Here is a 16,118-nt window from a genome sequence, read left to right as displayed (position 1 = left end):
TTCGCATTGTCCATTTTCTTTCCAAGGCTTCTTTTTACAGCAACATAAATTATTTATTTTGTCAATAGACATTTTATTTGATATGATAATATTATTATGAAGGTAAAAGTGATGTATAAAAACTGTAAATGTAGTCAAGGAAAACTTTATTTTAAATCTGCATAAACTTTTTTATTAGGAATGTAAAAGTGAGTATGGAACTCTGACCAACCTCAACCTCAATTGTGAGATTCAATGGCTCCAATTCATTTATTTTGCATAATCCAAGCTTCAATAAGTTCACCAAATACTGAGAAACAGACCAGCATACCATCTGAAAATTATTCATAATGGTCTTATACACCTGACTAATGTCAGTATCATCATATTCTCATCAAGTTGATCTGCTAAATAAACCTCTTCATTTCAACCCCTCATCTCCAAGGTTGGTCTATGTGATATACATAACCCAACTTATGTATCTATATATCATCATATAATCATTAATCAAATTTAATTTATTAGTTAAAATGATTTAGTCTTCTGTTAGTTACAAATAGTATGTGTCAGTTATGTTATATTATATTTATGTTATTGTAATTGCAGTGCCAGTGGCTGCTTAGCCTGTAAACTTTTGTATATAAACATGTTATGATGCTTGTTTCATTATCTTGAATAAAGAAATTATTCATAAATTCCTTTGTTTACAAGCATTTTTGTGAAGATATGTTTGGATTGAAGATATAGGATGAAATTGAGTGAAATGGAAGTATATGATAATATTTCATGTTTGGATTTTTAAAAATATGATGATAATGGTGAGATTTATTTCATTGCTTTTCATCCCATCATATCCTTTAAAAATGGAAGTATATGATAATGGTGAAGATAACAGTTAAGGCTGCTTAGGCTTTTGTAACTATATCACAGCTGCAATTGTAGCCGCATCAGAAACCTTTATCATCAGTTGCATGTAATATCAAGAGTTACAAGGTAATCACAACTTTAACCGAAACTACAATTTAAAACCTAAGTTGCAAAACTCTAGATTTGAGAAAGCAGTAGAAAAGTGTTCAAGGTTATCTTCACCTCAAAATCTTCCCACTTCATAAGATTCATATTTGACTTCTCTAGAAGGGACCCAAAATTAGTGCAGTTCCTTTTGAAACGTTGAAGTCCTTTGAAAGATCCTGCTGGATCCGCAAATTCACAATCCTCTTCATATGCATTCAATGTGAGATCTCCTGAGAGTTACGAAGAATAGATTAGCCATGTGAACCATTTGGTTATAATCAAATTACTAACTAGAAAATGCCAATTGTATTAGCTTCATTTTGTATCAATCATTATATCGGAAGCAATCATTTGCTGATTATCATGTATAAAATAACATACTACTGAGAGTACACTTCAGCAATGCCTTTTTTTGTTCTCGGCATTACCAATCCCTAAAACATTATTGAGTAGTACTCGAGTTTACTCTTGTTAGAACAGCAACCCGGTTCAAAAGTAAAAGATACGAAAACAATGCAAATAGAAAACACAATATTTGATCACGGAGTACAACTAATTGCGCCTACGTCTCCGACTGCAAAGCGGGATGCAGTTCCTTTGTATTGCTATTTTAAGCACTTACGGTTTACAATGTATAACTTCAACTTATTTAAATACTATTGTCCATATTACAACATTACTCTTGAACCACACTGTTGGAGCAAAGTGTTGGATACCGTTGGAGATTTATTAGATATTGTTAGAGTTTGTTAAATGTAGTTAGAAGTTGGCTAGTATTAGTTAGAAATTAGTTCAAATTTGTAAGTTTAATTAGGATGACTATATTAGTGTATTTACACCGCTTTTTTTTTTAGAAACGGCTAATATATTCACGACGAGTGTGTGCAAGGAGCACAACAAAAACTAGCAGGAAACAACAACAGAAAACAAAGGCACTGCTATACCAGCAACCCCACAACCTGAAAAACTCCTCAAAAAAGCTCTAAACAGCAAAACAGCAGGAACCTCCTAGTCTAAAAACGTTAACAGCAAGCCCAAAAAGCAGACCAGCACAAGAAAAACAAAAAATTGAGGCTGCCATATGCCAAATAGCAGGAAAAAAACAGCACTGCTAACAGCAAAAAAAACGCAGCATACCCTAGCCTCAACCATTACAATGCTAAGCTACCACAAAAAACAAGCAAAAGACAATTAGACAGTCTTTTGGATTCCAACTCCATTCATAAAACAAGCAAGCCGGCACTTGTAAGAGATTCAAAGTCCACCTCCACGACAAAACCTTAATCGCCTCCACTATCTCAGCAACATCACAATTAGAATTATTGAGAATTCGGTCATTTCTCGCCCTCCATAAACTCCAAACCTCGGCGTGCCAAATCAACCGAAAACCTCTACGAATCTTATTATTCCTCGCAGCACCATTCCAACCCTCCCACAGCAAGAACATATTATGTGGTAACACCAAGGAAAAACCAAGCCATCTCCACAAACCATTCCACACCCTCGCGGGTGTATTTACACCGAATGTAATCAACTTTTTCTCATTCTTTCATTTCAACTTTAAAGTTCATCTTTCTCTTAGTTTATTTTAATCAATCTAACTTAACTAACTATTGTAACTAACTTACATCTAATATGAAGCCTCCATCAACCCCCCAATCATAACCCAACACACGTTTGAGCTTGGCCGACCTACTCACTTATTAGTAACTACGAGTCATACCTAACAACTGAATAGCCATGCCTTTCTACACAAATCAAACATCCAAATGATGTGTAAAAAAGACAAAGTAGTTTACAACCATACTTAAAATTGAAACTATAGCATATGTTAAGAATACTCCAAATCCAAACACAGAAAACAAAGGAAACAAATTGGTATCAACCAAAATAAAAAGAATGTGATGGAACCTGTGACAAAATAAGATCTTTGGAAGTCTTGTTTGATTGTGTCCACAAAATTTTAAGAAAGCAAAAACCAAATTCTCATGAATCAACAAATCATCACAGGTACATAGAAACTATCCAAAAAAGAACTAGTTGAGTCTCTCTCTCTCTCTCTCTCTCTCTCTCTCTCTCTCTCTCTCTCTCTCTCTCAAAACAACCATGCAAATTCTAAGATCAATACTGAAAGCAACAAAAACCCTTCATCGTTCATCATCTCATCTCCGTCACATGAGCAATCTCCCAGAAAACACAGTGTACACGGGTCCAACACCACAAAACAAAAGAGTAACACTCTCACAACTACGACAAAAACATAAAAACTCACAACCAATCAGAATGGTCACTGCTTATGATTACCCTTCTGTTGTTCACCTCGATATGGACGTCATTGATATCTGTGTTGTTGGTGATTCTGCTTCCATGGTTGTTGGTGATCCTCGGAAGTTGGCGTTTTGGGATCCGGTGGTGAATATTATTAATGCTAGATTGTCGGGGTGGCAAAGTCGCTTTCTATCCTTCGGGGGTCGGTTAGTCCTTCTCTAGTCTGTCCTGACTTCGCTTCCTGTCTATGCTCTTTCCTTTTTCAAGGCTCCGTCAGGTATAATCTCTCTCATTGAATCTATTTTTAATAAAAAATTTTGGGGTGGGAGTGAGGAAAACAGGAAAATTTCCTGGATTGCTTGGAGCTCTATTTGTTTACGAAAGGAGTTAGGAGGTTTGGGGGTGAGGCAGTTGAGGGAATTTAATTTAGCATTGTTGGGTAAATGGTGTTGTAGGCTGTTGGTGGATAGAGGTGGGTTTTGGTATAGGTTGTTAGTGGCGAGATATGGTGAGGAGGCTGGAAGGTTGGAGGTTGGGGGCCGGAGTGTTTCTCATTGGTGGAGGGAGGTAGCAAAGATTAGGGATGGTGTAGGTGAGGTTGACGGGGGATGGTTTGCAACGAGTGTGTCGAAGGTGTTAGGGGATGGATCTAATACATTATTTTGGTATGATAGGTGGGTAGGAGAGGTTCCTTTATGTAGTAGGTTTGCTCGCTTATTTGATCTTTAGACAAATAAGTTAAGCACGGTGGCAGATATGTTTTCTCTTGGTTGGGAGGTAGGAGGTGAAGCTTGGAGGTGGCGGAGACGTTTGTGGGCGTGGGAGGAAGAGATGTTAGAGGAGTGTAGGCTTTTACTTGATACTGTTTGTGTGCAGTCTTCTGTTTCTGACAGGTGGCAGTGGGATCCGGATTCTCACGCTGGATATACAGTGAAAGGAGCGTATCAAATTCTGACATCAATGGTCTCTTCCAATAGCCCTTTTATTCATGATGAAACGGATGATCTAGTATGGCACAAACCGGTTCCTTTGAAGGTGTCCATGGTTGCTTAGCGATTGCTGAAGGACAGGTTACCTACCAAAATCAATCTGCAAAGGAGAGGCTCGCTTCAGGATGCGGCAAACACTTGTGTTGCGGGATGCGGCTATGCTGAGACGGCGTCCCATTTGTTTTGCACTGTGAGGTCTTCAGTTCTTTATGGCAGCATGTCAGGTCTTGGATTGGTGTGGCTGGAGTTGACCCTCAAAATATACGTGACCATTTTTATCAGTTTATTCATTTCACAGGTCACTCAAGGAAGTGTAGGTCGTTTCTTCAATTGGTTTGGTTGCTCTGCATTTGGCTGATTTGGACAGAACGTAATAACAGGTTATTTAATAACATTGAAACACCGGTCATCCAGCTTTTAGAAAAGGCAAAGTTTCATTCGTTGTGGTGGCTAAAAGCTCATAATACCACTTTTGTGTATGGTTCCCAAAGATGGTGGTCGGACCCTTTACTTTGTTTGGGTATCGACTGACCTTTACTTGTAAATTCTTTGTATGACGCTTTATTTTCCGGGGTGGTTCCTTTGGTACACCTTGTACTAAAGTGTTCTCATCGCCGTTGTTAATATATCCCATTTTTATTTCTTCAAAAAAAAAATAGTGACTATGCAAGTTAAAATGAAAATTTGGTTGAAAAGGGCGATCACATCTAGTGTGCGTCAAAAAAACTTTGTACCAATAATATGATAATCTATAATAAAAAAAAACAAATTAAAATTCCTTATAATGGTGTGTAATCCGTGCACCAAAATCAGTTCATATGAACCATAACTTAAAATCTAGTGAACCGGTTTAAAAAATCCAAACCATTATCTACTAAAACTTAAAAAGTTAAAAACTGTAATTTGGTTCACTGTTTATCAAAACTGGTCTTATTACTGTACCCGTTTCACAACCCATGTTCTGCTATCCTCTGCAATTTCACAAAATCCACTGCTATTCACCGTTTCTCAAAATTTGCGATTTCTTTACAAATCTCATCTTCCTCAACGAATCACTGTCGCTACCACATCCCCTGCCTTTATCGTCGTCAGTTCCACCGTGATAACACGACTGAACCGGATTGACAAAAAAAACGGTTTACCTGAAAAGTAGTTTCAGTTTTGGATTGGTTCATAACAATGCACACCCAGCTTTTCTTTTTTTGAAAGAAATGCACCCCCAGCGTAAACCAACACATAAATAAGTAGTGAATCTATGTCCAATTCCAAACATCCTAATATCATGGCTGACCAAAACGAAACAAACAAAATTTTAAGGTAGCAAAAACCAAATTCTCATGAATCAACAAATCATCACAAGTACATAGAAACTACCCAAAAAGGAAGTAGTTGAGTCTCTCTCTCTCTATCTCTCTCTCTCTCTCTCTCTCTCAAACCAACCATGGCAATTCTAAGATCAATACTGAAAGCAACAAAAACCCATCTTCATCGTTCATCATCTCTTCTAATCCGTAACATGAGCAATCTCCTAGAAAACACAGTGTACACAGGTCCAACACCACAAAACAAACGAGTAACACTTTCACAACTACGACAAAAACATAAAAACTCACAACCAATCACAATGGTCACTGCTTATGATTACCCTTCTGTTGTTCAAGTCGATATGGCAGCCATTGATATCTGTCTTGTTGGTGATTCTGCTTCCATGGTTGTTCATGGTCATGATACTACTTTGCCTATTACTCTTGATGAAATGCTTGTTCAATGATGCCATATTATGAAACTGAAAAATGAAATGATTTGTCGTAAGTGTTCAATGATTACAAAGCTATTTATAGCCAATTGCATGAGTACCATAACATACTATGGTACTGCAGTAGCTTATTATGCTAACAATTAAGCTAAAGTCTATTACTTGGAGCTCAAGGCATCTGTATTTGTAGTGTCATGTAATAATCGTCGTGGTGTTGCTCGTGGTGCTAAAACTCCTCTTCTTGTTGGTGATTTTCCTTTTGGAACCTATGAATGTAGTTCTAATCAGGTACTTGTTTCTTTGGCTCTGTTTTGATAAATAGTTCGAGAATATTTGGGTAAAGAGCAGGACTCTATATTATAAACAACACAACTAGGGATGTCAATGCGGGTTTTAGACCACCACTTAAAATAATAATATTCATAATTATTATAGATCACTTGACGGGTTGCCAGTTTTCTATAATAAGAGGTAAAGTAATAATAACAATAATAGTCACTCTAGTTATAAATCACTTGACGGATTGCCAGTTTTCTATAACCGGGGCTGATAATAATAATATTAAGATGATAAAGATAAATGATATACATAGCAATATTAAGTAATGATATTAAAGTGATGAGTATATGTAACATACCTAGCAGTAGTGTAAACTTCTGGTAGAAACAATCGTGCTGATAACGTGTTAAAGATTTAGATATTTAAATACTTATTTTATGATATTATTCAACTAATAAGATGATATAAATTACTACTTTACCAAACTAAGTAAATCAAGAGAGAAAGAAGTAGGATGATATGTTTTGATTTCTCAAAAATGGTGTGTTTTTACATGAACCAAAGTGTGGTATTTATACTACTAAATTTACCACTATTACATGTGTCAAATTATTTATTTTACTATTCTAATTTGGCATTTACTTAGGTAATAGATAATTATTACTTACTATTGTAAGTTGACAATTTGGATAGATATTTCAACCTAAATAGTAAAAACTATGATAATTATGTTTATATAATTTATTATAACAAACTTGTGTTTTTCCCTACAGTTTCTCTCATGTGCAATTTTAAGCCATCAGATCTATGAGTGGCAAAAGGGGCAATTAGAGGAGAGAGAGAGAGAGAGAGAGAGAAACTTAAATCATCTTCTACAATTTTTCATGGGCTTCTGTTCTGTGCAACCTGTTTACTTTTAAAATTCATTAAAACTTCATTTTCTATTCAGCCATCAAAGAATTTGATATATGAATTTAGTGAGTTCATATAAAACAACTAATCTGCACCGATTTCTCCGTTTTCATCGTTGCTTTCAACACAAATGTATTAGAAAAGAAGATAGGAGCAACAAAGTGGACTGATCGGTGCCTCTGGAGTTCAGACCATCGCCGCGGTAATTGCCGTCACAAAGGCATAGTGTGGCTTGATCCCTCTCTTCTAATACTGTTTAGGAATTATTATTGAATCAATAGATGAATCTAACGCATGAGAACAAGGAAGCCGACCACCTTAAACAAATAAATAAATAAGTATTGTCAATTCCAAACATCCTAATATCATGACCAAACCAAAAAAAAACAAAAGTTTAAGGAAGCAAAAACCAAATTCTCATGCATCAACGAATCATCACAAGTACATAGGAACTACCCAAAAAGGAACTAGTTGAGTATCTCTCTCTAACCAACCATGGCAATTCTAAGATCAATAATGAAAGCAACAAAAACCCTTCATCGTTCATCATCTCTTCTCCGTAACATGAGCAATCTCCCAGAAAACACAGTGTCCACAGGTCCAACACCACAAAACAAAAGAGTAACAATTTCGCAACTACAACAAAAACATAAAACCTCAGAACCAATCACAATGGTCACTGCTTATGATTACCCTTCTGCTGTTCACCTCGATATGGCTGCCATTGATATCTGTCTTGTTGGTTGTTAATGGTCATGAGACTGCTTTGCCTATTACTCTTGATGAAATGATTGTTCATTGTCGAGTTGTTGCTCGTGATGCTAAAACTCCTCTTCTTGTTGGTGATTTGCCTTTTGGAACCTATGAATGTAGTTCCAATCAGGTACTTGTTTCTTTGCCTCTGTTTTGATAAACAACTTATTTCATGTTGATTATGATAAACACTTATCACTTATGTATAATTTTACGTAAGCTATTTCTATAAGAAATGAGTTGATTGCATTAAATATCTTAGTCGATGATTCATCATGTTTTAGAATCAAATGAATGAAGAATTTAGTTATGCTAGAGTAGTCTAAGTATAGCTTATTCTCTCAATTGTTGTGAACAATTATAAAAACGTAATGTATAACTTAAAACCTTACCTTAAGTCATAATTGTTGTTTGATGAGTTTACATGCAACACTGTGATATCTGATTACTTATTAAACTCAGAATGTTCTGTAGGTTAAGAACTTGGATTTGGGAAAAGAGATTATGGTGTGGAACTTACTGTGTATATAACTTGGTCTTAGTTAATACAAATACCTAGATATTTTGAGAAGGTTTTGGCAAATAGCCTCTTAAAACAAAATAATCAAAAACAACATTTTGATTAAATTGAGGAAAGCATATTTAAACAAGCAGTGTTTGATCATTGACTAACAATCTGAGTAGAAATTTGAGGTTCAACAACCTGCAGTAATCCAATAGCCAACCTCCTAGTCAAATCTTCAACTTATATTTGCACCGCAAATCCAAACCACTTGCTACTATATTTATACAACTAACAGTTGGTTGCTTCTTCATTTAAACTGACTGAACCAAGTAATAGTAGTAGGTTACAACCGTTATCTAATTACTCTAGACCTTTCAGCACTAGCCCTCTATTTTCTTAATAATTAAGCTTTAGTACATAGTTTTAGTAGGTATTGTTTCGATTTAACATCTTATTTGTGTAATTGTTTTAACTTTCTTAGAATGTGCATTGGTTTTAAGTGTTGTTGTTTTGATCATAACCAGGCAGTGGACACGGCAGTTCGAATTTTGAAAGAAGGACAAATGGATGCCATACAGTTGGAAGGAGGTTCACCTTCAAGAATTGTTGCAGCAAAAGCTATTGCTGAAGTTGGAATAGCTGTGATTAGGCATATTGGTCTTACTCCATAAGCCATTAGTGTTTTAGGAGGATTTAGGCCTCAGGGAAGGAATGTTGCAAGTGTTGTCAATGTCTATATCTCTATTCTTTCACGCATGATGCAAGTAGTTTTGCATTTGAACAATTTTTTGGTCATTCTAAAAGGAATGAGTTTGTGTAGGTTGTTGAGACAGCATTGGCTTTGCATGAAGCATGGTGTTTTGTTGTTGTTCTTGAATGTGTGCCTACACCGGTGGCTGCAGCAGCAACAGCGGCGCTTCAAATTCCTACAATTTGAATTGGGGCTGGTCCCTATTGCAGTGGACAGGTCAGTTGGCCTAATATTCATGTATTTTGGCAAAAACCACACTTTGTTGCTTCAACAAAATCATAATGTCACTGTGATTTTGTGAAACTCACGGTGATTCCAAATACCGAGTAGCCTACATTAGTTGCAATTATTTTGTTTAGCTAATAATAATTGACTTTTGCTTTATTTCAATGCATTTATTCTTCTTCAAGTTACTGTGTACTTTCGCTTCCTAATAATTGTCTCTCTTAAATAATGTTTTCACTTTGATACAATATATGGTGATATTTTTATCAAGTTCGAGAATATGCTAAGATTGGTCTCGTGTCTCTTTGGAAATAATTAAACAGAGGATCATTTACGAGCTTATGATTTTACATTAACAAAGAGAAAAGAGAATCTTTTTCTCAGTTCAAAGTAAGACAATGATTTCTAATTTATTTTTTATTTCGGTTTATTCTGGCATTGAAGACAATGAAAAACATCAAACGAAAAACTAAGGAGGATTCTTAGCTTTACTAAATTGTTACTTTGTTGGTTTTGTATCCATCTTCTGAACTGCTTCAGATGCCGCAGATGCAGCCTTGTCAAAACCTAACTTTTGCAGCTCATTTAAGAAACCATTAGCATCACTTTCACTGATTTTGTATGGACTATGTTGAGCATCGGGAAATGAACCATTCATCACATCTTCCTTGTATTCCACTAAGGCTTTATTGATGACGTCTCCGACACGAGCATACTGTTTACAAAATTTTGGAGTCACCTGCAAAAAATATGGTCACATCTCAACTCCAACACTGTATCATTATATTCTATAAAAATTGAAAGAAAAATGAGGTTAACATTTGATCTAAATACCTTTGCATGGTGAAGGTGTTGTAACATACCAAGAAGATCATGGTAAACAAGCACCTGCATGATAACCATACTTTAAATTGGAATCACATCTTATTTTTCTCCAGTGTCATCCCCAGTGCGTCTGGTCAAGAGTTGTCACTAAAAAGTTTCCTTTCATTTGTCTTCATACCAAACCAATACGGTAGTAGACCATCTTTCCCCAGTGAAACTACATTCCCCCTAGCGGAGTCGGACCCCTTTTTCTTCAACGAATTTGGGTATCCCGTTGTTATTTCTCGTCTCAGTCAAGTCAACTTTGTCGTCCTGCATTCATACAAGCATTTCACGAGCATTTATAGCATCTTAGGTCCAAAATTGGTGTACTTTGTATTTAAGTCTCTTCGCTCCGATCGAATCAAAGATTCCATCTTCAAATCTCCGGACGAAAAAACTTAAATAGGGGCATCTGTCATACCCCAATTTTTGACCTAAGGTCCCGCTGACACATGTCACGTATCGATCTGATGTTTCAGTTAAAAAAAAATCCGGCAGAGAGGTATTTTAAAATACCTCATATTTGATTTCGAGTGGTCCCATTTTCTCTATATCATTCTTATCCTTTTATTAGCCGTTATTTCCATCTTTTATCTTGCTTAAAATTAATTTGATTTTTTATTTATCTATTTTTCTTTTTTTATTAGTCATTCTTAATTAGTCATTCATTTCTTCTCAATTAATTATTTCATTCTTTTAGATAAGTCCAAGGTCTGCATAATCCTTTTTATTTTATTTTTTATATGATATTATTTCCATTATTATTTTCATTTGTTCATAAAAAATCAAAAAAAGTCCAAGTTCATCAAGCATGTCACGCGCCTGACACAATCCCGATCCAGTTTAGTCCAAAGAAACTCGTTCCAATCCTAACCCAGCCTGTCACGCCTCAAAACAGTCCAGGTTCATTCACATTTTCGTCCTCATCAATCCAGCAACAACATGTTTGCTTTCCTCCTCTCCAAGACACAGATTCTCTGCAGGTTTTCAACAAACCCTAACCCAGAATCCTCACACTATAAAGAGTGACCTGCACAACACAAGAAGACACGCGAAAAATTCCAACAGGAACGCACAAGGCAGAAAGAGCACGCGAAAAAGGAACCGGCAGAGACAGAGAGGACACCAGCATCAATATCACAGAACAACTCACGAATCCAGCACAGACCGGTGTAGTCTCCAACGGAACTGAACCATTCGACCGTTCCAGTTTTCGACGGCAAAGCAACAACAACACACGAGAAAGAAGCAAGGCCGAACCAGGAAAGAAAAGGAAAGGTATAAAGATTGTACTTTTTTTGTTGTTAGATTTAGGACCAGACGTAATTTTGTTGGGAATTTTGAGGGTAGAAACAAGTAGAAGAGGGTGAAAGGGTTTGAAAACCGGAAAAATTTTAAGAAAAAGTGTTGTTTTGGACATTAACAGCGGCGGCGCCGCCACCCACAGCAGCCAACCGCCGCGCCAACCACCTCCGACCACCACTTTCCTACCGTCGGACTTGTAGAGAGAGAACAGAGGACGAGAGAAGGAGAGGAGCTTAAGAGAGAGAATAGAAAGATGAAATGAACAAAAACCAAGCTCACACCCCTTTTATACTACTGGGTCGTGTTTTATCTTAGTTTTCGGGTGTCAAACATTGATTACGTTTGAACCTTTTAAACCGGTGATATCTTGTTTTTTCTTGGGAAGGGAAAAAGTAAGCAAAACCCTTGAGAATCGAGGTCCGGGAGTTGTTTTCGCTACGGGAAGGTGTTAGGAACCCATAACGACTATAGTATCCTATAGGAACCGTCTTTAATTTCTACGCGCGCGCTTTATTTTTAAATGCTATTTTGAAAGTAGTTATTAGGCCTAAAGGTATTCTAAGTGAAGAATTGGAGGGAGAAGAATGTTTTTGGATTTTTATTTTAGTTGAATTGAAGGAATTTTGTTCCTTGCCTACGTACCCGTTTAAGGGATCAAATCCACCGTAGTTCTCTTCCAAAAATGTTTTTGTTTTTGTTGGTTGATTTTAAGTTTGAAAATGGGATTTTGAAGAATAGAAAGAGGCCTCAAGGGCATGAGATTGTAAAAAGTGGGGTTGAATTAGTCATTTGCAAAATGTGGTCTAAGTATGGTTATTTTTCATTGAAATTTGATTAAGAAAATGAAAAAGGAAAATTCAATGGGATTTTGATCCCAAGGTTTATTATGAAAAATGTTTGAGTGATGTTTGTTCATATTTTTTGGAAAGTTGATTTTTTTCTAAGTATAAAGCCTAAACATACATCTAAACATACAATCCTAAACATACATCTAAACATGCATATTCTAGCTATAGTGGTGTGTGTGCATGTGTCGGTGCTTGTGTCGGTGTACATTATTAGAGTCCATTGTCCTTATTACATCATTGGCCTAGATACATTCTATGATCTTGCAAGAAATTAAAATTGCATAAAAGTAAAATACAAGAATTCCTAGGTTTTTACATTCTAATCCTTGGTGAAAATTAATATGCAAGAAATTGCGAGGAAAATAAAGCTAAAGACACAAGAAGGAAACAAGGGGGTTAGTGAACAAAAATGCATGAAATGATGGAAATATTGCATAAAAGAAATGGTAGGAAAAAAAAAACTAACACAATGCACTAGAAGTATATACAATCACATAGAGTTTTTTGGAGAGTTTTTATAAGCACTTGAAATGGGAAAAAGCATAGAAACATGGAACATACAAGAGGCAAATTCACATATGGCATTTCATACATCTTGGAAGCAAGAATTTCAGCCGAGTCATAGGTCAAGAAAATTGCAATTAAGCACATATTTGAAGTATTTTTAAGGCAAGAAAAGTATCAAAGCATAGGGTAGAAAGGTCCCATCATAACATTCATTTAGAATTATTTTCGAGTGCAAGAAAAATTAACCAAATCACAAGTAAAAGATAGAACAAATTTACAAGGCAAGAAACCTTTTTTTTTGGAGCGTTTTTTATAGGCAAGAAAATCAAACAAAGTGCAAGTAAAAAAAAGAATCATTATTAACAAACTTGCAAAGAAAATTATGACTAACAAAAGATAGTACACACATTTTTTACGTTTTCAAGAACAAGATTCAATCCTAAAAATGATCAAGAGACAATCAAAAGGATCAAAGCATATGAAATTTTTATCTACATTTTAACGAAACATTCAACAAGAACTAAAAAAAACTAACGATATCAATTACGTTTTACACATATATTTTCCTAAACAATTCTAACATGTAAAACACATCAAGAATTAACAAAAATATCGAGAAAAATAACTAGAAAAGTTTTGGAAATTTTATTAAGCAAATTAAGGCAAACAGGGGTCTACCTGGCAAAAAGTGGTGTGCAGATAGCAAAAATATAGCAAGGAACAAGAACCAAGCCCAGGCCCAAAATCAGGAAACGTGAATCATCCTTCTTCCTTGTTGCTTCTCTCAGCTTTTGTTCCTTTTCTTTCTCCACTGGTGCGTTCCTTTTCTTTCTCCACTGGTTTGCGGCACTCCCTTTCAATTCACAAGCATCGCAAATTTCCTTCTCCTCCCTTTCATCATCCGACATGGTGCCTCACTTGTTCAATCCTTGATGCTCAGTTGAAAAGTGAAAACGAAGAAAATGAAGAGTAATGAAGAAACGGGTTTTGAGTGAAGTGCAGCAATTGAATCACCCATTTGTTTGCAGCAACCAACGAGAATTCAAGAACTGATCCATATAGTTCGCGGCAAGATACGCCGTAACTGGTTGAAAACCGTAATAACCTTGCACCTTCAGGACCCATCAAATGGATTCATCTCTAGCATTGGAATCGAACGAGCTAGGCTTCATCTTCGCGAAACAATCTGATCCGGTGTCGTTCTTACGTTCATCTTCAACTAATCCGGCGATGAACTCATCTGCTGCAGCTTTGCATACTGAGATTCACAGTTGGGATTATTTGTTTGATTGGCTCATTGTTAAAGACAGGATCTTGAACTGCATTTGTTTGAGTATGCGTCCAGTTTCGAGTTCTTCAGTTTGGGCAGAAGAAAGAGGTTGACGAAGCTTCTCCAATTCATCGACGGGAGCGACAACGGCGGATTTGGAACGGAGGACTTCTTGCTGCTCGCTGTTGAGGGATTTTCCTTGGGAGAGAGATTCTTCCATGGAAGTGATACGATTGAGCTTCTTGCGGAGTGCACGGAGGCGTGTGTTGATGAGGTTCAAGACGTGTTCGTCGGTGGTTGTTGAAGAAGGTGCCATTATTGAACGGAGGGGAATTGGTGAATCTGACGGTAGCGCTGCTGTGTGCGGCGGTGGTGATTGGGTTTTTGTGTGTTTGTGACAGTGAGACGTTTGAGTAGATTGTGTTGATTCGAAAGCGCTACTATGAACGATGATGAAATTTTGGAATGGTGTGAGGTTGATGATGAATATAGTGGAATTCAATTCAGATTGCAGAATCGGTGGTTTTGTGAATTGTTGGAGGTTTGTGGTGGAGTTAAAGGTTGAAGACGAAGATGGAAGTTGAAGGTTTGGTTATGGAGGTTTTTGGTGGTGAATGTGGTGGTTAGGGATGAAGATTGGAGGTGGTTATGGAGGTTTGAGATGAAATTTAGTAGTGGTTGAAGGTTGTTGTGGTGGTTGAGGGTGGTGGAAGAAGTTAGTTAGGGTGGTGGAAGGTTGTTAGAAGAGAGGGAAAATTGAGAGAAAATAAGTTATGAATTTTTGTGATTTTTTTGTGAAAAATGATTGAATGAAAAATTGACCAAGACTTTGACTTATATAGGTGTCATGGTAAGCTTGGACCAATGAGGAAATGCCACATGGACTTGACTTGTAACAAACTTTTAAGAACCAATAACATTTGGACACGTGTCACTTGGACTCTAACAAACTTAAAAAGGGATTAAAATGCAAATGACAAAAGTGCGCGGACTAAAACGAAAATTAAAACTGAAATTGAATTGAAAAAGTAAATTGAAAATTAACATAAAACGAGACGATTAAAAACAACAAAGCAGATTAAAACGAATCAGAAATATTATGTGAAATGACCAAAACGCCCCTAGGGACTAAAACGACTAAAAATGACTCAGATGAAATTTTAAAATGGATTTTTAACAGGAAATTAAAGCAAGAACTTATACAAGACTCAGAGACAATTTTTTTAGAATTTAAACAGGGCTTTGACACATGAAAGACTAAAATGCCCCTAGGGGCAAAACTGACTCAAAATGACTCCAAATGCAATTTTTAAAATGGATTTTGACATAGAATTGAAATGAAGACTTATTCACATTATTTGAAAGGACTCAAACAAATTTTTAAAAGACTGAAAGAATTTTAACATATGAAATGACTAAAATGCCCCCTAGGGGCTAAAATGACTAAAAAATGACTCAACTGAATATTTTCTGAAATGAGTTTTGACATGAGATTGAAACAAGAACTTATACAAACCAATTTAAAAGACTCAAACAATTTTCAAGGATAAAAATGAGTTAAATGCAGGAAATGACTAAAACACCCTTTTACATGAATTTTGCAAATAATATTGAAATAAAATGCAGAGAAAGATGCAATTGATCAGAGACATATCAAATGACTTGAAATGCAAGAAAAGAAAGAATTGAGTTGGTATTTTTAGGTCCAAAATTAGGGTATAACAGGTCGACCCAGTTTAGTAGACCCTGACCCTTTTAACAAACCGACCCAGGAGGCCCAACATGCGCGCCCCAGCTACTGTCATAGCCCGACTCTATTTTTTATATCTACACCCCCATGAATACTGACCGCACCCCCCTCTTTTACATTTTTTTATTTTTCTATTCCTT

At 36.2% G+C, this 16,118-nt stretch overlaps 1 pseudogene; it reads left to right on the top strand.

Moving 5' to 3' along the window:
• Positions 1–16,118, top strand: part of LOC146899915 (flotillin-like protein 3) — a 98,274-nt pseudogene that overhangs the window by 28,771 nt on the left and 53,385 nt on the right.

Source organism: Medicago sativa, chromosome 8 (genome assembly GCF_051527215.1).
Source record: "Medicago sativa cultivar Bolivia chromosome 8, Bolivia_mono, whole genome shotgun sequence".
In the NCBI taxonomy this organism is placed as follows: domain Eukaryota; kingdom Viridiplantae; phylum Streptophyta; class Magnoliopsida; order Fabales; family Fabaceae; genus Medicago; species Medicago sativa.
Note: the sequence above shows the minus strand (reverse complement) of the source record. Positions and strands in the feature narration are given on the sequence as shown.